The 22283-nt window shown below is 51.3% G+C and overlaps 1 protein-coding gene across 1 annotated transcript in view; it reads right to left on the bottom strand.

The window, feature by feature from the left end:
- Positions 1-4319: 4319 nt before the first annotated feature.
- Positions 4320-22283, bottom strand: part of LOC142582731 (phosphatidylserine lipase ABHD16A) — a 141929-nt gene continuing 123965 nt past the window's right edge. The window contains exons 21-22 of the transcript XR_012828474.1: positions 10100-10184; positions 4320-4715 (exon numbers count right to left, since the gene is read on the bottom strand). The gene's annotated coding sequence lies outside the window, so the exon portion shown is untranslated. The remainder of the gene's footprint in view (positions 4716-10099; positions 10185-22283) is intronic.

The following is a 22283-nucleotide window of genomic DNA, read 5'->3' as shown; positions in this document are numbered from 1 at the left end:
TATTTTCTGCAGCCCTTGCGGGAGCACGGCTCAGCGTCAACAGGGGTGGGGGGAGGGGGATAATGGGAGCAAAGGAGATAGGAGAGAAGGGGGTGAAAGTGTCGCCATGGCAGCGGCTGAGCAGTCCGGCAGGAAGGGCCCAGTGGGTCCGGTAGGAATGGTAATCTGGTGAAAGGCCAGGGGGCGATGATCCAGCAGGAGCCAGATGGTTGGGGCAGGTCGAGTAGCCTAGAGTGGTTTGGATAGCCGTGAGGCTATCCGTCTTTGCAAAAAATCCTAGAGTCTTGCCGAGAGCCCCGACGAGTCGAGGTACTCGACGACACTTAGGAGGGCTGGTAGCTCGTTGCGACCAGGGAAGGGGATGTCTTCCTGCCAGCACAGTGCGAGAGATTTTCTTTTAAATCAACTCTCCCTTTGCCTCGACTGGCGGACAGCTCAACTGACTCTGGAACAATGCAGCAGGCTTTACTCGAGCTATGCAACTCGCACTGCTGCGAACTTCCCTTTACTGCACTGCCCAGCTCACGCTGTGCATCGGCACACCATTCGTCGGTCTCGATCACTGTCTCACGCGCACAGTCCGAATGATTCATAACTAAATCATCCTTCTCTTGGCTACCTAGACTGGCGGACAGATGCACCGATCCCTGAACCATGCAGTTGTCTTCCCTTGAGCTACGCAGCTCGCAATCCTGCGAAATTCCCTCAACTGCATCGTCTAGCTGGCACTTCCCTTCGGCACGCAGATCTGACTCGACATGGGTGCTCGCGTCTGTCGGGTCTGCGGTACTCTGTATTTCGTTAACGACCTTGTTAACATTACCTGCGACGCACACGCGCGGTGGTTGTGCCAATTCATTCGAGCGACCTTTCATAGGGTGGACGGTAGCGTGATTAAAAGACGGGACAAAAGAAGACACACAGGAACACACACAGCGCTAACATCCAACAATGTTTATTATCGAAAACCAGGTCCTACTTATACACTCAGCCAACATGAGTCACAGTCACGTGAACAGATAAACAAACAGACCTTTGCAGCTCTGAAAGGTCGCTCGAAAACAACCCGTCTCCCCCCGCTGAGCGCTTGCAAACCCGGAGGGAACGCCGGCTGTAAGTCACCGTGAAGCCCTCGGAGCCACACCATCTGCCGATTGTGACGGCAGTTGCAGACCTGGAGGCAATACCGGTGGCAAGTTATCCATCGGACAGTGAAGCCCATGGTGCGACCCTCTGAGCCGAATGTGACTGAACTTGCACGGGCGCCTACCATTGGCCGAAAATGACGACACTTGAGCGGGTTCGACGATTGGTCGAAAATGACGTGACCCCGAGACACCGAAGGGGTTAAACGCCACAGGGAGCAGAGAGAAGCATTTCTTCATTCATCTCTTTTGATCTTCTTGCCGCGGGCCGCAGCGTCCGATTTGCTGCCGGCCATCAATGACTTTATGATTGTTAATGACTTCATGTTTTTATTGGAAATAATGTAACTAAACCTTTAGTTTTCATCTCAAAATCCTCCTCAACGTCGGCCAACTCCCGCACTTAACGGCAAGATCCAATAACTGGGGGACAGCGGTGGTATTGTCCTCCAGATGTAACAGTGCACAGCGCGCAAAATCGTGCGCCGCACCAAACGAGACAATCGCAGCCGCTCGCGCGCGACGCCGTCAGTGGAATGCCACTGACGGCGAAAGTGCGCCGCGCCGCAGAAAAGCGAGAAGAAAAAAAAGTGAAGGTGGGGCCCGTGACGTATGTGTCACACGATCCTCGAGGTCCGGTATGGGAGAACGTAGGTAGGGACCCTAACACAGGGAAGGAATTTCACTTCCGGAGGCTAGACGGGGCAAATGGAGAGAGTGTCTCGCTTGGCAATGGGGCTCGCCTCATGAAATCATGGGTTCGCGGCACTGACATATTTCTATCTCGGCTATTAATGAGCCGATTAGAAAATTTTTTTGCTGCAGAACATTCCCTAGAGGACATGTAGCAACTTCCAGCGTATAACCTAAGTTTGCTGTGTGGCCTGGTGAGGGAGAAGCAGCATTTGACAGAGCATCATATCATGCAAGACCACTGGCACAGCTTAGGACAACGTGGCTCTGTTTGCGACGGGTAATTTTAAGTGCAGGAGAATTCCACGGCCCCCTCAGTCGCAATTTTTGTATATAACTAAGTCATCTCTTGGCATAAGGAAATGTTTCCGGAAGGGTAAACACGCACTCTAAATTGATGCTATACCCACTGTATAGAAATATTAAAGCAGTGCCTACATTTTTTCTTGCTTTTATTGTTTTATTAAACAGCTTCCAACTGTTATGGTGGTAGGGAGTCAGAATTCCTTGAACACTAAATACATTATTATACAATCCTTTAATTCGACCAGTCCAGAATGTGTGCCAAGTGCATTATTGCACTGGATGTCAGGCATTTGTCTAAATGACGTTTTGAGGCCCCTCCTCTGGCTGCAATTGTACAGTTGCACTTTCAAGGTGATCTCTGTACTTCGCCGCCCCCTTTTCTGTAAGAGTGGAGAGAAGGCTGTTGAAATTCACTCTCAAAAAAGGAACAGGTACTTTTTTTGCAATTTCAAAAGCACTTTATTCTTTGGGATCTGCAGGCTCATAGCCCCACAGACTGCGTAGCTTTCACTGAAGGTATACCCAACATTGGAAGGTGAGCATAACTTGTGTCACTTATGAAGCTCACTGCTTCACCTGCCAGTGATGCAGGGAAAGTGGCATGTAACAAGTTCATATTCAGTCCCTTGCCATATGTGGGCATGACGTGTGCACCGTGAGGAAACTGGTGATCGTCCATGTGCTGCTGAAGACATACAACAGGCCAGCGTGCTTATGTTTTATAACATGCTTCATATATGTTTACTCACACGGTTTGCAAACCACTCTGCAACTTTCTAATAGGATTTTTTTCCTAGCTTCGTCAATTGCTTCTGAAGTTGGTTAATTAATCTTGGCTAATTGTCTAATTAAGCAAAATACAAAGTATAGCGTGACACACTACATACAAAAGCGAGCAACATACATTTGGTCACGTCGTTTTAGAGTGCATCGGCATATTTTTAAATTCTGGCTAAAGTTAGCTGAAACACACTGTATACATATATAGTGGAACCTCGTTCATACATGTTGGGAGGAAAAAATGCGAAAGAAACGTACTAAACGGGAAAGCGCACGATCCGGTCACTAAACAATTTGGCAGACTCAAATGTAGTTGACATCTACTAAATGCGAATTGTTGGCGCACGATACGCTGACGCGCGTCGAGCTGGTGGTGCCCGAGCTGCCCCAGACGCACTTTGTTGTTTTGCTAATGCGTAGTATTTCAGGACGGCGACGGGAAGCTGAAAAAAATCGCACGGGTGGCCGACGCCGGAATACGATGCCACTAGAGCGACGCTCATTTTGCACCGCCTACAGCAAAGGAAGGGTGGCGCGTTTGGGTTCCCACATATAAAACATTCACCGACGATTACATTACTCCCTAATGCGAAATTTGAGCCCAGCTCTCTATAAGTGTTTTCATTTCACCATATACTGGCTGGCGAAGACAATCTGTTTCGTGCAGCACGTTGCAACGGAGCGCAGTGTGGCGCGACTGCCTCGCTAATCGGGAGATCGCGAGGACCAGCGCGTGGGTGATGCGTGAGCGCGATTCCCAGTAGATTCCCAGTAGCCGCCGCCGACAGACCTCCCAGAAGACGCCCGCTACTCTAGCGCCATCTTGTAGCCACCGTCGCCGTACTACGCTTTTTCTACGCTTTCGCCATACCCTCCTGCGCTTTCCGCCCACGGTGTACGAACACCATGGGCGCCTTACACCGTGTTTCCGCCTCATGGTGCCGCTGCACCCTCTCCGCTTTCCTCTTTGCGTCTTTCGTCCCCCGCTGCGCTCCGCGTTCGCTTTCATCTTTCGCAGTGCTCGTTCAATCGGTTACGCCGAGAACCGGCGGGTTACGGTTCTCGGTTACGCCGAGTTCGTGCCGACACTCCCAGCAGGAACGGGCGCTGCCCTCTAAAAAGAGCGAACGCAGCGGAGGATGAAAGACGGCGATAGCGAAGAGAGCGCGAGGAGAAAAGCAGAGAAGAAGGATACAACGGAAGCATGAGGAGAAAAGTGGAGGGGACAGTATTGCGAAAGGGTGAGGAGGAAAGCGGAGTGCCGCATGAGAAGTGCTCCACGGCGGCAAGGCGCTACGGTATGGCGCCACATGTAACGTGCGCTGTCACCCGATCGCCGATAGCTCCATCACTGGCGAGTGTTGTAGCGGGTGGCAGAGTGACGGAGACAAGAGCAAAAGCACAACAACCTTTATTTCAGAGACAACGAACTATATATATAGGCTGCTTGCCTATGACGTAACACAAAAGAACGAATCATGTTTGACACGTGTTAGCACAGCACTTCATATCACTTCTCCCTTTATTTTAAAGCTGCAGTCTTTGCGCGGGTTTTCGTTGTCGGGTAGACCTCCGTAAGACCGGCGGACTTCGGGGACAGAGAGCCTGTTCGGCTGGAAGGGATGTTGGAGGTGTTGTCGAAGGAACTGCCACGGCGCCAGTTGGTTCTGGAGTGGCCGGATTGCACCGTCCTTCTCGCGTTGACGTTGGCAGATTCTGTTGTCCGGGCTGGGTTGAAGCAAGTCGGGAGCCTCCGCTTTTGCAGCCACGGGTGACACAGGCTCCCGACGGTGGTGGTGGTGATAACTTTATTGCACACAGGGGAGTTGCGGACACGCAGGTCCTTGGGCCCCCGCACGGCCCCATTGCACTCAAACGTTCATGTCCCGGAGGCTCATGACGCTGGCAGCCCGGCCTGTGGCGATGGCTTGCTTGGCCGGGTCCTCGGAGCGCAGTAGGGTCTCCCAAGCCTCCCAAGTAGTAAGGTGCTCCAGGCCCCGCGGGGGAGGATCCGCCGGGCAGAGGAAAAGAATGTGATCGAGAGTGGCTTTGGGGTGGTGGCAGAGGGTACAGGAGGGGTCGGTGTGGACGTGGTGATAGCGCGAGCGTATATAAGGGGAGGGTAAGGTGCGTGTTTGGAGCCGCCTCCAAAGTGTCTGGTGATAATTGTCAAGGGAGGGATGGGGTGGGGGGTAGAGCCGACGCTCAGTTTTGGAGGCTTGCGTCAATTCAGTGAATGAATGCATGCGCTCCCGTGAGAACCCTGGATCGGAGGCCGCCGCTGCCCGGTTGAGAGAACCTCGGGCTAAAGCGTTGACAGCCTCGTTTCCAGGATTCCCAGAGTGGGCAGGCACCCATATGAGCTCCATGTGGCGGGGCGGGTATGCAGCGAGAGAGTTCAGTATGCGAAATGCAGCGACGTGAACTCTCCCGCGAGCAAAATTTAGTATCGCAGTTTTAGAGTCTGATAATATATACCGGGCCTCCGTGCGCATAATAGCTAGGGCAATGGCAGCCTCTTCAGCCTCCTCCGAAGTGGCAGTTGGGGATATGTGAAGGGTGGTAATCGGTTGTAGGGAGGGGTTCGTGATGGCAACAACCGCGTCCTCACCTGTGCATGCGGCATCCACCCACACAGCATCCGGTTCCGTGCCATAGTGTTTGTGGAGCGCCCGTGCGCGAGCTCTGCGGCGGGGTTCATGGTAGGTGGGGTGCATGTTTTTAGGGAGAGGTTTAATGAGAAGTTCGCGGTGAATGTGGTGGGGCACCTGGAGCTGTGTGGGATCCGTGGCTGGTATCCTGATACCGAGGGTGTGTAGTATGTGTCTGCCGGTGGTGGTTCTCGCGAGACGTATGTATTGTGTCTGTCTGTGGGCCTCAATAAGCTCACCTATCGTGTTATGTAGGCCTATCTGGAGGAGTTTCTCGGTGGAGGTATTTAGGGGTAGGTGTAGTGCTGTCTTAAATGCTGTTCGGATCATGGCATCCAGGGTGGAGATTTCTCTGCCCTGGAGTTTAAGGTAGGGGAGCGTGAAGAGAAAGCGGCTGAGGACGAAGGCATGAATGAGACGACATAAGTCATGCTCCCTCATACCCCGGTGGCGTGCAGAAACTCGGCGGATTAGGTGGGATATCGACACCACCGTCCGCTTGAGTTTGTGGATGGTGAGAGTGTTTTTCCCGTCATTTTGGATGTGGAGGCCCAGTACCCGGAGAGTGTGTACCTCAGGGATGTACCGGTTTTCCAGTGTGACGGTTATAGGGGTGGTGGGGCAGTTTCGGGTTGTGGGGCGAAGTATGAGGAGTTCCGACTTCTCCGGAGAGCATGAGAGTCCGATACTCCGTGCATGTGTTTGGGTGAGGGTAGCTGCCGACTGCAGAGTGTTCTCTATGTCTCCATCACTGCCATGGGTAGTCCATAGAGTGATATCATCAGCATAGAGTGTGTGCCGAAGGTGAGGGATGTTTTGTAGTTTGCGGGCAAGGGGAATGAGAGTGACATTGAAGAGAAAAGGTGAGAGGACAGATCCCTGGGGGGTGCCAATCCCACTAAGGGTGTATGGGCGGGATGTGTGGGGACCGAAGTGAATTTCGGCTGTGCGGTTAGTAAGGAATGCTTGAACATAGGTGTACATACGTTCACCTATGTTCAAGGGGGAGAGCGCCGCCATTATCGCTCGATGGTCTAGGCGATCAAAGGCCTTGGAGAGATCCAAGGCGAGGACGGCTTTTGTGTGGCCCGGTATGAGGGGGTCGAAAATATCCTGTGTGAACTGGAGCATGGCGTCCTGTGCCGACAGGTGGGGACGGAAGCCCACCATGCTGTGCGGGTAGAGGTCGTGCTCCGCCATGTGTTGTGTGAGTCGGGCGAGTGCGACATGCTCCAAAAGCTTGCCCAGGCATGAGGTTAGGGAGATGGGGCGAAGATTTGCAGGTGTAAGGGGTTTGTGGGGCTTGGGTATGAATAAGATTTTGGCGTGACGCCAGGATTGCGGAAGGGTGCCCTCCTGCCAGCATGTGTTGAAGTACTCCGTGAGCTGGGAAATCGACCGATCGTCCAAATTGCGGAGCATGCTATTGGAGATACGGTCAACTCCTGGAGTGGAATTAGAGCGGAGAATTAGGAGGGCCGCTCTGACTTCTGCTTCCGTAATCTCCGCGTCGAGATTGGCGTTCGGCGTGCCTGCATAGGGGGGCAGGGGGTTTGAGGTACCGGGAGTTGTGTGTGTGTTCCTAAGTATGTCGATGAGTGCGTCGGGAGAAAGGTTGGTCTTGTGTATAAGGCGTGTGACGTGATGTTGTGTGGCTGTTTTAGATTGCGTGGGGTCAATTAAGTGACGGAGGAGTTGCCAACTGCGCTTGGAGGACAGATTGCCAGCCATACTATCGCAAATCTGTCCCCAGTTGGATCGGCAGAGCTCCTCAGAGTGTTCAGTAATTTTTGTTTGCAGTGCAGCTAGTCGTTTTTTAAGGGTCCGGTTGAGCTTTTGCCCTTTCCAGCGCTCTAGGATGCTATGATGGGCCTCCCATAGGTGCGCCAGGTGAGTGTCGAGGGTGGGCGTATCTGGTGTGGTGTCAAGGGTTCGAGTGTGTGCGGAGACATCGTTCATGAGTGATGCCAACCACTGGTCGATGTTTGTAATGGGAGCGTCAGGAAGGGCCGCCCGTGCGGCGCGGACTGCATCCCAGTTGGTGAGTTTGTGTGTTAGGTGAGGGGTCGTTCTTTGTTTGTAGGGTACTGTAACGTAGAGGATGTAATGATCGCTCCCTAATGTGTGATATGTTGCGTTCCACGTAATACCCGCAACGTTGCGGCTCAGTGTCAAGTCCGGGCTGGTGTCCGCGCTGACACTGTTGCCAATTCTCGTGGGGGTGTTAAAGTTGTTGTGTATTGTGAGGCGGAGCTCTTGCACCAAGGACCAGAGTCGTCGTCCTCGTGCCGTGGTGGTGCGGTAGCCCCAGTCAGTATGCTGACTGTTGAAGTCCCCTCCGATTATCAATGGATGCTTGCCTGCAATACGATGGAGATCTCGCAGTAGCGTTTCCAATGAAGCCATCGGATGAGACGGTGGGTGGTATATGTTTGCAATAAAAATAGATGGTGTGGAGTGTGTATGTTGTATGATTTCTGTGATCACGCAGGGCGTCTCGGAGGTGATCTGATGCGTTTGGTGTGTAATGGAGCGATGTATGAGTGTGGAAGCCCTGGGTGTATTCGTTGCGTCCGAGTGCGCGGATGTGTAACTGGGAAGTGTGGCAGGGGCATGTGTGTCCTGAAGGAGGAGGATGTGCGGCGTGGGAAGTGTGGGGAGGAGGAGTTGGAGGGGTGCGCGCTTGCCCCGGAAGCGGCGGCAGTTCCATTGCAGAATTGATAAAGAATTAGGTGGTAGCCCCGCCATACTGTAGCTTGGGTGGGGTGAGTATAGGTGGGTTGGGTAGGGAGTTTTGTGGGGTAGGTGGGCGGGATTGATAGGGGCGATTGGGCAGCTGCAGCGAGGGAAGGGCCTGCTCGATTGTTTGGAGGCGGGTGTCGTACCGTGCAAGGCCCATCTCAAGGGTGTGTACCATGCGCGTAAATGCCGCTTCAATTTGTTGTTCAAAGCGTTGAGATAGGTGGTCGGTGAGCTGAGTGAATTTTGCCTCTAGACGCGCATCCATTTCGGCGAGTTTAGCGTCCATGCGGGCCTCTAGAGATTGAAAGTCGGTCTGGGTGACGGGTGGGTGCTCTGTTGTGCGTTTTTTCTTGGGTGGGGGTGAGGTGGCGGTTTGGGAGTCAGATTGTTCCATGTTTTCACTGGGTGTTTGGGGTAGCGGTGTGGGTTGGGTGGGAGGTACGATTGGCGGAAGCGGTAGAGGGGTACAGGTGGGAGTCTTGATGAGAGAGCTAAGACGACTCACCTCCTCTCGCAGGGCCTGGAGCTCCCGGTCACGGGGGTCCTCCTGTGTGGGCGGGGGGATTGAAGCCTTGCTGGGAACGTTCAGTCTTTTGTCTGCTACTCTGTCCGCCCAGGAAAGCTGTGGAGGCTGTTGGTCCTGGCGGCGACGAGACGATGAGCGAGACGTGCTGGAGCGAAGGACGCTGGAGCGGTCCGCGTCTCGTTCCGGTGTGCGGGAGATGTGCTGTTGTCGTGACGCGGGCGGTGAGCGGCGTCCCCTCGCTTTGCAGCCTTTAGTACCGGTCATGTGGGCGCCTCCACAGAGTATGCAGGCTGGGGTGCATGTCGGGGTGTCCTCTCGGGGGTGCGGGATACCGCATCTTGAACAGTTGTGCGTACGCTGAAGGGTACACACATCCGCGCGATGCCCTGGTTTTCTACAGTTTGTGCAAGCGTCCAGGTGTCCTCTGTACAGACTGCAGCTGTGGAGCCCGCCTCCGTAGGAGATGGTTCGGGGCACCGGACCCGTCCGGAAGGTGATAAGGATCGAACGGGTCTGTCCCATGCGGCGTGCATCAATGATGGGGATGCTAGGGTTGCCCGTGATGAGGTCGTCCAGAATCTGTGCTGGGGTTTCTTCCCAGTAGGCGTTAGTAATTACTCCTCTTGCTGCACCATCCGGGGGTGCGATGTAGGCGGTGACGGCGTAGACTTGGGTTCGGATGGAGAGTTGTTGGATGGCGACCAGGCGTAGCGCGTCGGCTTTATGTGGGGTACTCATCGTGCAGGTATTGTTGAGGGGGTGGATAATCAAGCTGGTGGCGTCTGGTGCTTGGAGGTCCTTGGCTGCAGTTAGCAGGGCCAGGCGAAGCTGGCGCGGTTGAAGGTCGGTTAAGGCAAGTCCCCCGGTTGAACGAAACACTGTCTTGTAGGTATCCTCAGGCAAACGCGGCTGGCGTTGCGACCTTTGCGCCGCGAGACGCGTCGCGCGCAGCTGGGACGCTTGGTGTACGGAATCCGCAGGTCGCGAGCCGGTGGCGGCGTTCGCCTGGTCCTGGATTTTCGGTGTTCCTTTCTGACGGGTGGGTAGGCTCAGGATATGATTCCAGTCCCTGGGATCATAGTCCTTTGGGTCGATGGTCTCTCCGATCACTTGGGCCTCCATACTTGACGAACGGTGTAGTGAAAAGATGGGCACTGCGTGGGTGGAAATCCGAACGAAATCGCCGTGTTTGTACAGAGCCGATGCGAAGCTCGTTCGCACTCGCTGGCCCCCTGGCGGCCTCCCCCTCCCGACGGAAAATTTGGTCCAAGTGACGCCTGGCTAGGCCATCTGGAGTGTCGACCGTTACCAGACGTGAACTCTCGGTGCTCTTGCGTGAGGCTGAGGAGGAAAGTGGAGTGCCGTATGAGACGTGCTGAATGGTGGGAGAGGATGGGTTTGCTAGCCCTTGGCTTGAACTGCCAGCACACAAGACACGATGAGAAAGTGATCTCCAAATCTAAAAATCTTAAACAGCTATCGGCCGGAAGCTCGTGAGTCAGGGTTAGAGGATGTAAGGCTGTTTGAAACTCTGACAATACTAATGCTGACTGGGTCTCCAATTCAAGTTCGCCGTACAACCGGAGAAGGTTCCTGCGGAGCTACTTGCAATGGTCAAGCAAGTTTCCAGGCGAGCCACAACGGAAGAACAGCAGAGGTGCATTTCGGAAGGCGTGGATTTGCTCGCACGTTGTAAGACATCTGTGCGAAAGATTCCTGTAGCTAAAACAGTTAGTTATTTGAAAGGACAATCCCTGTCCCTTTTAACCTCCGATAAGGAAGGTGGCTTTGTTGTAATGCCGAAAGGATTGTTTGAATCAAAAGCTTTAGAAGCTTTCTCAGAGGTTTTTAAGAAGTGCGGAAAAGTCTCTCTTGCAAAAGTAAAAAGCAACGCCAAAAAGCTTTGTAAGAACCTGAATTTAACGAAACTGATGACCGCAATAGAATCGGAGAAAAAGTTGAGCCTTGATGTATTCTTCACGGTAAAAACTCATAAATCTAATTGCCCCTTCCGGGCCATAGTCTCAGAAAATGGGTCATGGCAAAAACAGGTATCCTTGTTTCTCCTGCAAAATTTGAGTAGACTACCCATCGACGACCCGTTTCGCGTGAAGAATTCTGAAAGCGTCGTAAAATATATCGCACAGAATGAAAGCAAAATGCTATCCGCCTTCTCTGTCGACATAAATGACTTGTATTACTCGATACCACAAAATGAATTGATGGAATGCGTCACTGACTGTATCGATAAATGTGGAGCTGTTGCTTTCCAGAACGTTTCTGGTATAGCAGTATGTTCCTTTTTGCAACTGCTGTCCGTGTACCTGAAGTCCACGCAATAAAATGGAATGACAGCGTCTTTCTACAGAAAGTGTGTGTATAGGTTCGTGTATAGCCCCTGTTTTAAGCGACATCTTTTTAGCTTCAAAAGACAACCTGTTAAAGCAGTGCTTATCGGGGACAAATGTGATGCAGATCGTTAGATTTGTGGATGATTTTTTTAGTGTTCGTAGATTGTGAAAGTCCAGAATTGGAGACCCAGTCATCACTAGTATTGTCAGAGTTTCAAACAGCCTTACACCCTTTAACCCTGACTCACGAGCCTCCGGCCGATAACTGTTTAAGATTTTTAGATTTGGAGATCACTTTCTCATCGTGTCTTGTGTGCTGGCAGTTCAAGACAAGGGCTAGCAAACCCATCCTCTCTTACCATTCAGCTCACTCGAAAGTAGTAAAGAGGGATCATTCAATCATGTCTAACCAACGCACTTAACAAGTCATGTCTTCACCGGCTGCAAAGCAGTTTTCATTGTCAGGTCAGCCGCCTCAAAGGGGCAAGTTATCCCCACCATGTGATTATATCTGTTGCAGAAAAAATGCTCAGGCAGCTCAAGGAATCTAACGTTGTAAACCAGGGTCGAGCAGGCCCTTCTGAAACCAGGTGTGCTATCATTCCATATGTTCACGGCATATCTTACAATATGAAAAAAGTAGGCAAACTAGCAGGTGTTCGGGTTTTATTTTTCGCTCCGAAACGTCTTGGTTTGATTTGGGCCAAGGTGAACGCAGGACATCGGGAAAATAAACAGGTGTGCGCAAAAAAAGAAAAAAAACATGGGCAGAAGCATGTCGGATGTGTAAAGAAAGTACTTTATTCGGTTCCCTTGTCGTGTTGTTCATCATATGTAGGCCAAACGGGCAGATGTCTGAATGACAAAAAATTGCATGAGCATCGATATAAAATGGAAAACCAGCTCTCCGGTCACATAAGCGCGCATTGTAAGGCTCACAAGTGCATTCCAGATTTTGATAGAACCTGTGTTTTGAGCAGAGCTGATGATCAACTGACAAGGGAGATATTGGAAGCGCTTGAGATCAAGAAGCGTGGTGATGATTGTATCAGTGAAGCATCGGTTTGCCTTTCGACAAAGGAACTGGCGTATCTTGGGAGCGGCACTTTAGAGGTTTTGTACTGTCGTCTCCTTGTGCGACGCAGATGATGGCCCTGTTTCTTCTTGTTGTTTTGATCCTTGACAGCAGCTATTTATTCCTGTGCCAAGAAATAAAACGCTCAGTTGTTTGTGCGCCTACGTGGTTGTCTAGTCTCTCCTTCCTTCGTCCATTGTTTTATTTCGGCGCCTTCGTTGTAATCATGCATAACCAACTCGCCCAGCAGCACATGCTCAGTAACAAAACGGGAAAATAATGAACACAGGGACTGTAGTCACTCTGCTCATTAAAATTAAATTATGGGGTTTTTACGTGCCAAAACCACTTTCTGATTATGAGGCACGCCGTAGTGGGGGACGCCAGAAATTTCGACCACCGGGGTTCTTTAACATGCACCTAAATCTAAGTACACGGTATTAGATTCGTCGGACGATCCCACCGCTGGCATACAGTTGTAGGAGTTGTCGGACGATCTCGCCGCTGCCACCATATGTAAGATTTGAAGTCGGGCTTGTAGGACGATCGGAGGAACTTGGGGCGACAGGATTTATTTACAGTATTTACATCTTAGACAAGTGATACATCGACAGTCTAGCGTGGCTCCCAAATGGAGCCCGCAAGACGAGCATACAGCACACAGCTTACGAGCACACTGCTCACGAGTACATTCACGAGCACAGCGCACGACGACGAGCATACTCTAGCCGCCGACAACAGCTGGTTATATTCACTTCGTGTTCCCTAGATCCCTAGGTGAGGCAAAACATTCGACGTCAGCGTAAACAAGCCGCCTCTCTGCGGGACGTTTTACAAACACACACACACGCACACACAGGTTTCAGTGCCCCCTCCGCGGGCAGACGACCTTTGCAGCGCAGTCGTCGTGGTGTCAATTGTCCTGCGTCCACGTAGCCAGCTGGTCACGCCCGAGCCCAGCCGGCGCCTCTAAATTCCAGAGCTGCTATAGTCCGCAGTTCTCTGAAAGAAGTTCACGGTTGGTTAGCGCTGTCCTCGCTGGTTCTCTGAAGGGCGCCCCCACCGCGGGTGGATCGAAACACGTGCAGCGGGCTGAAATAACTTGCACGTTGCCACCTTGGCAGGCCATTCCTAACAACGGGCGTTTTCGCATTTCGCCCCCATGGAAATGCGGCCGCCATGGCCGGTATTTGATCCCGCGACCTCGTGCTCAGCAGCCCAACACCATAGCCACTGAGCAACCACGGCGGGTCTCCGTTCATTACAGTATCCACTATTGTGCAGCGGTGGCGTAGAGGTAGAACACCCGCCTCGCGTGCAAGAGGTCCGTGGTTCAAATCCCGGTGCCGTGCAATTTTCCACCGTATTAAAAAAAAAGAAATCCGCGTGTTCATAAAATTGCATAAACAGGCCTGGAGTGTGGCCTGATCCCGGTGACCAGAACCGGTAACGCACTCCCTCACCAGAGCAGGATTGGCCACCCTGGTGCAGTATTGGCCACAACCTCCTATATGAACACAACAATCAAACCCCGGCCCTCAGTCCCCAGCAGCTGCGAAACAACTGACCACGGCGGCGGTCAGAGCTGCGACGCAGCAGAGGGTGCTAAGGATCCCTGGCTCAAGACAGGCCGCCATTGGAATATGAACCTGGCTACGTTTAACGCTAGAACGTTATAGACCGGATCAGCTTACTGTCAGCTGCCTACAAACTATTTACTAAGGTAATCGCAAATAGAATCAGGAACACCTTAGACTTCTGTCAAGCAAAGGACCAGGCAGGATTCCGTAAAGGCTACTCAACGATAGACCATATTCACACTATCAATCAGGTAATAGAGAAATGTGCGGAATATAACCAACCCTTATATATAGCTTTCATTGATTACGAGAAAGCGTTTGATGGAGGCATGATGGAGAAAGCGTCATAGAGGCATTATGGAATCAGGGTGTAGACGAGCCGTATGTAAAAATACTGAAAGATATCTATAGCGGCTCTACAGCCACCATATTCCTCCATAAAAAAGCAACAAAATCCAAATAAAGAAAGGCGTCAGGCAGGGAGATACGATCTCTCCAATGCTATTCACAGCGTGTTTACAGCAGGTATTCAGACACCTGGATTGGGAAGAATTAGGGATAACAGTTAATGGAGAATACCTTAGTAACTCGCGATTCGCTGATGATATTGCCTTGCTTAGTAACTCAGGGGACCAATTGCAATGCATGCTCACTGACCTGGAGAGGCAAAGCAGAAGAGTGGGTCTAAAAATTAGTCCGCAGAAAACTAAAGTAATGTTTAACAGTCTCGGAAGAAAACAGCAATTTACAATAGGTAGCGAGGCACTGGAAGTGGTAAGGGAATACATCTACTTTGGGCAGGTAGTGACGGCGGATCCGGATCATGAGACGGAAATAATTAGAATAAGAATGGGCTGGGGTGCGTTTGGCAGGCATTCTCAGATCATGAACAGCAGGTTGCCATTATCCCTCAAGAGAAAAGTGTATAATAGCTGTGTCTTTCCAGTACTCACCTACGGGGCAGAAACCTGGAGGCTTACGAAAAGGGTTCTACTTAAATTGAGGACGATGCAACGAGCTATGGAAAGAAGAATGATGGGCTTAACGTTAAGGGATAAGAAAAGAGCAGATTGGGTGAGGGAACAAACGCGAGTTAATGACATCTTAGTTGAAATCAAGAAAAAGAAATGGGCATCAGCAGGACATGTAATGAGGAGGGAAGATAACCGATGGTCATTAAGGGTTACGGACTGGATTCCAAGGGAAGGGAAGCGTAGCAGGGGGCGGCAGAAAGTTAGGTGGGCGGATGAGATTAAGTTTGCAGGGACGACATGGCCACAATTAGTACATGACCGGGGTTGTTGGAGAAGTATGGGAGAGGCCTTTGCCCTGCAGTGGGCGTAACCAGGCAGATGATGATGATGATCGTTAGTCATTTTCTAAAGGACTAAATAGTTCCATTCCGTAATTTCTACACAGCATGCATATGCACGCCGCACACATGCGTTGAATTGGATTGACACATGCGCATTGCGTTGATTGGATTGACCTCACAATCCTTACAATGCATAAATTTTAGTTATTGTTCAACGATACATAAAATTCCTCGAGCTGGTAGTGCTTTCTGTGGTAAATCTTTCCATTACTATGAGTTTGCCAGGTGCGTCACATTTTGTTTTTCATATTTTTCAAAATGCATTCTATTTCTGACATGTTGTACGCAACGGTGTTTTAATGCTATCCTACATTATTCTGTGTAGGCTGTTGTTTATCTGTATTATCTTAGCCTTGATGCTTACACTATCACTACGCATTAATTTTGTGCTGTCTTCTTGTGGTTTCCGGCACGTTTATTCTTGCTTGCGAGTTTCCTTTCTTTATTCTAAAGCATGTGTCTATAATCAATCCTCGTAAGGTTTGACAGCATGAAAAAGTAAAATAAGTATAATCACATGAGACCTCATTTATTTGCAGTGCCTTTCCCACATTTATTAGACTCTCTTTAACATGCTGAAAGAAGCTTCTATTTTTGTTTATGTCTTCGTGCTGTCCTAACTTCAGTCACGATATCTAGATCTGCAAGTTATATTTTTATCGGCATGTATATTTGCTGCTATGAACAGTAGTCATATGTTTGCTTTGTGGCCTTTATAACATAAGGTGGCCGTAAAGGATTCATTGCATTTTTAATCTGGTTCGGACCCATGTTTTTTGTTTATTTACAAAGTGCGGCGACCGTGAAATGCAGTGAAGCACCCAACCGGTTGTTATATAACATTGGTTGGGTGCTTGAATGCATACCACTATCGCTGCTTAGAGATGTTTGCGCGTATGTGCACGGACACACAAACACATATACACGACACACATACAGTCCGAAATACGTCCGCCACAGGATCCCATTTCGGATGTCCGATTGATGTATTTCTTACTTTTTAGATATCCATCGGACGGCCGATGGACGTCTGTTGGAGATTTGTGGACGTCTATTGGATGGCTGTTATATCGGAAACTGATATCCGTAGGACTTCCGACGGATATTCGTGGTTGAGTGGGACTAAAGCCCCTCCATACACGTTTCCGCCGACCAGGTTCGGTGGCGCGTAGATGCAGGGGCTTTAAGTGGGACATTCTTGCGGTTAGCTACCAAGATATTAGGAATAAATTTGCACTCACCACCGTTATCCATAATTTTTTCAAATATGTATACTATTTCAGATTACGAAAGGTCTCCAAGCCGCAGCATCATGTTGGTGTGCTCAAATCCCATGCCTTCCCATGTAGACGCTCACTGTAGTAGCGGCGTCGTTCTTTGAAGAACGACGCCGCTTTCGTGCGAGGATAGCGGCAGGCCGAAGCCTTCACAGCGCTCATCCGACTCTTGACGAGCTTCTCAATTTTAACCCATTTTGACCCTTCAGAACCCACTGAAATCTGCGCAGATGCTAGTGGTCACGGCATTGGCGCTGTTCTTGCCCAGATTCAGCGTGGTCAAGAGTGCGTTATCGCTTACCCAAGCCGTCTTCTGTCCACGGCCAGGCGCAACTATTCTATCAAGAGAGTGCCTAGTGCTGGTCTGGGCGATAGCGAAGTTTCGTCCATACCGAATTGGTCACCGTTTCCGCGTAATTACCGACCACCACGCGCTCTGCTGGCTCTCCTCGTTGAAGGACCCTACAGGGCGTCTTGGGCGTTGGGCATAGCGCTTGCAAGAGTACGCTTTCTCTGTAGTGCACAAATCCGGCCATTTACATCAGGACCAGTGGCGTAGCAACAGGGGGGGGGGCGGGGGGGGCCGTGGGCCCCGGGTGCAAGGGGCCAGTGAGGGGTGGGGGGTGTCATATACATCTGAAGACACCCCTCTTTCCACCGGCTACACCCTGGGAGGGGGTGACAGAAGACCTGTAGGCCCCGGGTGCCAGACAACCTAGCTACGCCACTGATCAGGACGCCGACTGCTTGTCCCGCCACCCTGCTGACCCGCCGGAAGCCACAGACCTAGAATCCGACACCAGCGTTATGTCCATCTCAGGCTTCCTCAACATTGGCGACGAACAGCGCCGTGACCCCTTTCTCCGAACTATCATAGATCGGTTAAGCTCGCCAACTCCTGATCGTTCCCTGCGTCTCTTCTGTATGTCCGACGGAGTCGTGTACAAACGCAACTTGCGCCCTGATGGTGCTGACCTACTGCTGGCCGTACCGAGGCACCTTAACGCACCGTGCTTCAACTCCACGACGCACCCACCGCTGGGAATCCCGGTGTTACTCGCACGCTTGACCGAGTCAGGCGGCGTTTCTTATACCCCGACCTCTACCGCTGTGCGCCGGTATGCGACTGCTTGCGACCTGTGCAAACACCGGAAGCCCGCTCCCATGGCTCCACCTGGGCTTTTACAACCCATCAATATACCCAGAGCCTTTCTTTCGCGTGGGACTCGACCTACTTCGCCCTTTCCTTTCTCAACTAAGGGCAACAAATAGGTTGCGGTAGCAACCGATTACGCAACGCGCTTCGCTATTACGGGAGCTCTTCCTACAAGTTGTGCCACTGACATCGCGGATTTCCTCCTACACGTCACCCTGCACCACCGTGCTCCACGTCAGCTCCTCACAGATCGCGGACGTTACTTCTCGTGAAAGGTTATTGACGATATCCTCCGCCTACGCTCAGTAGCCTATGCTCGACAGCGCATCAAATAGCCCCTGCTTACCATCCACAGACTAAGGGTCTCACAGAGCGACTGAACAACGCTTACCGACATGCTAGCTATGCACGTTTCTCCAGACCACCAGGACTGGGACGTTGCTCTGGCATATGCCACCTTCACGTTGTTACGATCGGCCTGCAGGAGTACTGAACTGAAAACCTTTCACGGCCCGCTGCAATTGTTTCGATCGACCTGCGGGAGTAGCGATTTTCGGAGAAGCGACCTTCGAACCTTTCTCGGCGCCAGCGAGTCTAGCCATGTTCGGCGGACCGTGTATTGTTGGTTGATTCGCTGTCGCCTTCACGGTTTACTTGGAGCAAGGGAACTCCGGGAAAAGGGGGTTTTGCGGTGCTTTCTTACGGGCCCCAGAAGTCGTCACAGTCAATTGACAGACGCGGCGGCTAGCTGCGGAGTCAGCTCTGGAATCAAGAGGCGCCTGCTCGGGTCAAGCATATCAACCCGTCTACGACGTCCCACTCCCCTCGGTGTGTTCAGTGAAACCAAAGTGCGGAAGTGAGTGCGTGAACCCTCCCCCTCAAAGGCGGGTCGATTACGATGACTTTGGACCACGACCGGCTTTATTACTCGCGACCTGCTCACTACGCCGGCTCCTACGGCGGCGCGTGTCCGCGTAAATACCACGTGACTGTTCAGGGGGGATGGCGCGCCGCAACAGGTGGCGCCACAACTTACCCTCATTTCGGCAGCGCCCGCCGTGCGCTTCTGTTAGCTTCAGTACGCTTGCGTTACCGTGTTGCCGGTAGGCCGAGTTAAACCGCATCGTTTTTTAAGCACGCACCGCAAAGACGTGTTAATATTTATAAGATGCAATAATCGTGGACAGCTTTCTGTATACAGTGGTAGTTAAGAGCGCGAGCTGTCAGCTAACACGCTTAAGTCTCTGGCTAATGAGCGTGCGAGAACAGCGCAGAAGCAGGCGTCTCGCGCTCGTAGCAATTCCCCTGCATGGCCACAAAAAGCTGTACCCGACTAACGGCTGATAGCGGAAATATTTTTCTTTCTCAGCGCAGCAGTTTTGCAGCTAAACAAGCTCAAAGAGCGGTTGTAGTGGTGGGCGCGGCTCTGGTACTACTCGAGCGGCTTTTTTGCGCGTACAGCTGCACAATCTCAACATGATTGCTTCTGCTCTGTACCTAGCAGCATCCCAGGGCGAAGCCGCGCTACTTTCCGCCAATTTACGACAAAAAGCGCGCCATGCACACTTACTCATTTTCAGGAGCATTCACTCGATTGTTAATCATTTCAAGACGCACTCTACATGAAAAATGAATAAAACCAGACTAGAAAAGCTTGTTTACCAGACACAATAGCCGGTCGTGGCCAGAACTTTATTTCAGGTCAGCCAGATCCTTACACTTTTAGGACCTTTCGAGATTTCGGTTTGGCATTAATTAATTTCCGTTTGGCGTGCTCTTCTGTGAGATCAGAGGCAAAATTAGACAAAAATGGCCTCATAAACTTGTGGACAATCAGCTTTAGCAGTGCCCTTCTGTGAGGCTCTGTGGTGTCCTTCGAGCACACAAACAGCGGATTTTTTTTGAGTGACGGCAGCACTAGGTCTACAAACTTCTTAAGCGGCGTTGGCCCCCTAACAAGCACAGGAGCCACACTTGATGCAACACCTTCGCAGTTGTGTTACAGGAAACTCGTGGAATGTGATACCCTTCGCTGTGCGCCCGCTCGATTTGCAGAGCGGAACGCAACAATACACCATCGCGGGCGATGATTTTTACGGCCTACGAAATGTTCAGGCTCTCAGCAGTAATTGCGTTCTTGGCACGTATGCGGGCAGCAATCAGAACAGCCGGAAACACGGTGTTCAGATGCGCACAAAAACACAACGAAGAAGCCGCCACTGCTACCGCTACGCCAGCCCGCACTCGGCGTGGGGGTAAGTTGTAGCGCCACGGAGAGCAGCGGCGGTCGGGCGAACTAAGAATGAACTAAACAAGCAGTAAAAAATTGAGGGCTACGGAGGCGGTGCCGGTGAACAGGTCGCCAAGTAATAAAGCCGGTCGTGGCCACGACCGGCTATTGTGTCTGGTAAACAAGCTTTTCTAGTCTGGTTTTATTCATTTTTCATGTAGAGTGCGTCTTGAAATGATTAACAATCGAGTGAATGCTCCTGAAAATGAGTAAGTGTGCATGGCGCGCTTTTTGTCGTAAATTGGCGGAAAGTAGCGCGGCTTCGCCCTGGGATGCTGCTAGGTACAGAGCAGAAGCAATCATGTTGAGATTGTGCAGCTGTACGCGCAAAAAAGCCGCTCGAGTAGTACCAGAGCCGCGCCCACCACTACAACCGCTCTTTGAGCTTGTTTAGCTGCAAAACTGCTGCGCTGAGAAAGAAAAATATTTCCGCTATCAGCCGTTAGTCGGGTACAGCTTTTTGTGGCCATGCAGGGGAATTGCTACGAGCGCGAGACGCCTGCTTCTGCGCTGTTCTCGCACGCTCATTAGCCAGAGACTTAAGCGTGTTAGCTGACAGCTCGCGCTCTTAACTACCACTGTATACAGAAAGCTGTCCACGATTATTGCATCTTATAAATATTAACACGTCTTTGCGGTGCGTGCTTAAAAAACGATGCGGTTTAACTCGGCCTACCGGCAACACGGTAACGCAAGCGTACTGAAGCTAACAGAAGCGCACGGCGGGCGCTGCCGAAATGAGGGTAAGTTGTGGCGCCACCTGTTGCGGCGCGCCATCCCCCCTGAACAGTCACGTGGTATTTACGCGGACACGCGCCGCCGTAGGAGCCGGCGTAGTGAGCAGGTCGCGAGTAATAAAGCCGGTCGTGGTCGTGGCCAGAACTTTATTTCAGGTCAGCCAGATCCTTACACTTTTAGGACCTTTCGAGATTTCGGTTTGGCATTAATTAATTTCCGTTTGGCGTGCTCTTCTGTGAGATCAGAGGCAAAATTAGACAAAAATGGCCTCATAAACTTGTGGACAATCAGCTTTAGCAGTGCCCTTCTGTGAGGCTCTGTGGTGTCCTTCGAGCACACAAACAGCGGATTTTTTTTGAGTGACGGCAGCACTAGGTCTACAAACTTCTTAAGCGGCGTTGGCCCCCTAACAAGCACAGGAGCCACACTTGATGCAACACCTTCGCAGTTGTGTTACAGGAAACTCGTGGAATGTGATACCCTTCGCTGTGCGCCCGCTCGATTTGCAGAGCGGAACGCAACAATACACCATCGCGGGCGATGATTTTTACGGCCTACGAAATGTTCAGGCTCTCAGCAGTAATTGCGTTCTTGGCACGTATGCGGGCAGCAATCAGAACAGCCGGAAACACGGTGTTCAGATGCGCACAAAAACACAACGAAGAAGCCGCCACTGCTACCGCTACGCCAGCCCGCACTCGGCGTGGGGGTAAGTTGTAGCGCCACGGAGAGCAGCGGCGGTCGGGCGAACTAAGAATGAACTAAACAAGCAGTAAAAAATTGAGGGCTACGGAGGCGGTGCCGGTGAACAGGTCGCCAAGTAATAAAGCCGGTCGTGCTTTGGACACTCCCATTGGACGAAGGTTGAACGGCAGTTTTCCCTCACCTAGGGATCTAGGGAGGACAGAGGGTTTTTAAGCAGCTGTTTCGGGCTGCTTGGCGTGCATTCTCTTTCAGTCATGCGAGACTGATGAAATGTAACGTTCTCCACCCTTCATGCAGATATTGTAAATAAATTCCATATTCCCCGTTCTCGATGAGAACAAGTCCCTCCCTTCAACGTCCTCAGCGTGGATGAGTCGGACGACGGCATGGGCCAGCTACCACCAACTTCATGCCCGACCCCAATCCTTACTGGCAGCGGCGAGACGGACTTTGCGACGTGGTGCTGTGTCTGCGGCGAGTGCTTGGTTCTTGATTTGACTTTATAGGCTTCATTTTGTGGTTGTTCAGTTTAGAACAATAGGGAAGCTAGATTGTTGATTGTTAGCTAGGTTGTGTTTACCTAGGTATGTTTAGCGAGCAGGACCAAGGCAGTATAGCAGCAATCATGGAGTTAAGGACATTGCTGAGAGATGAATTGATTGTTGGTTACGAACTGGGCCTAGAGGTACGCAAGGAAATGCTAAAATCGGAATTATTGCAGCAAATTTCCGAACAGGCCAGTGAGGAGGACATTGAAATTGGGTTAGAACTTCTTAGGAAAAGTGAGAAACGGGACAGAGAGGAACATGAGTTAAGAAAAATGCAACTTGAGCTTGAAAGCAAACGGTTCGAGTTGTCTCAAGGAAGTGAAGGGGCTCTGGAACGATCTAGTG

This window comes from Dermacentor variabilis, chromosome 1 (genome assembly GCF_050947875.1).
Source record: "Dermacentor variabilis isolate Ectoservices chromosome 1, ASM5094787v1, whole genome shotgun sequence".
Classification (NCBI taxonomy): domain Eukaryota; kingdom Metazoa; phylum Arthropoda; class Arachnida; order Ixodida; family Ixodidae; genus Dermacentor; species Dermacentor variabilis.
Note: the sequence above shows the minus strand (reverse complement) of the source record. Positions and strands in the feature narration are given on the sequence as shown.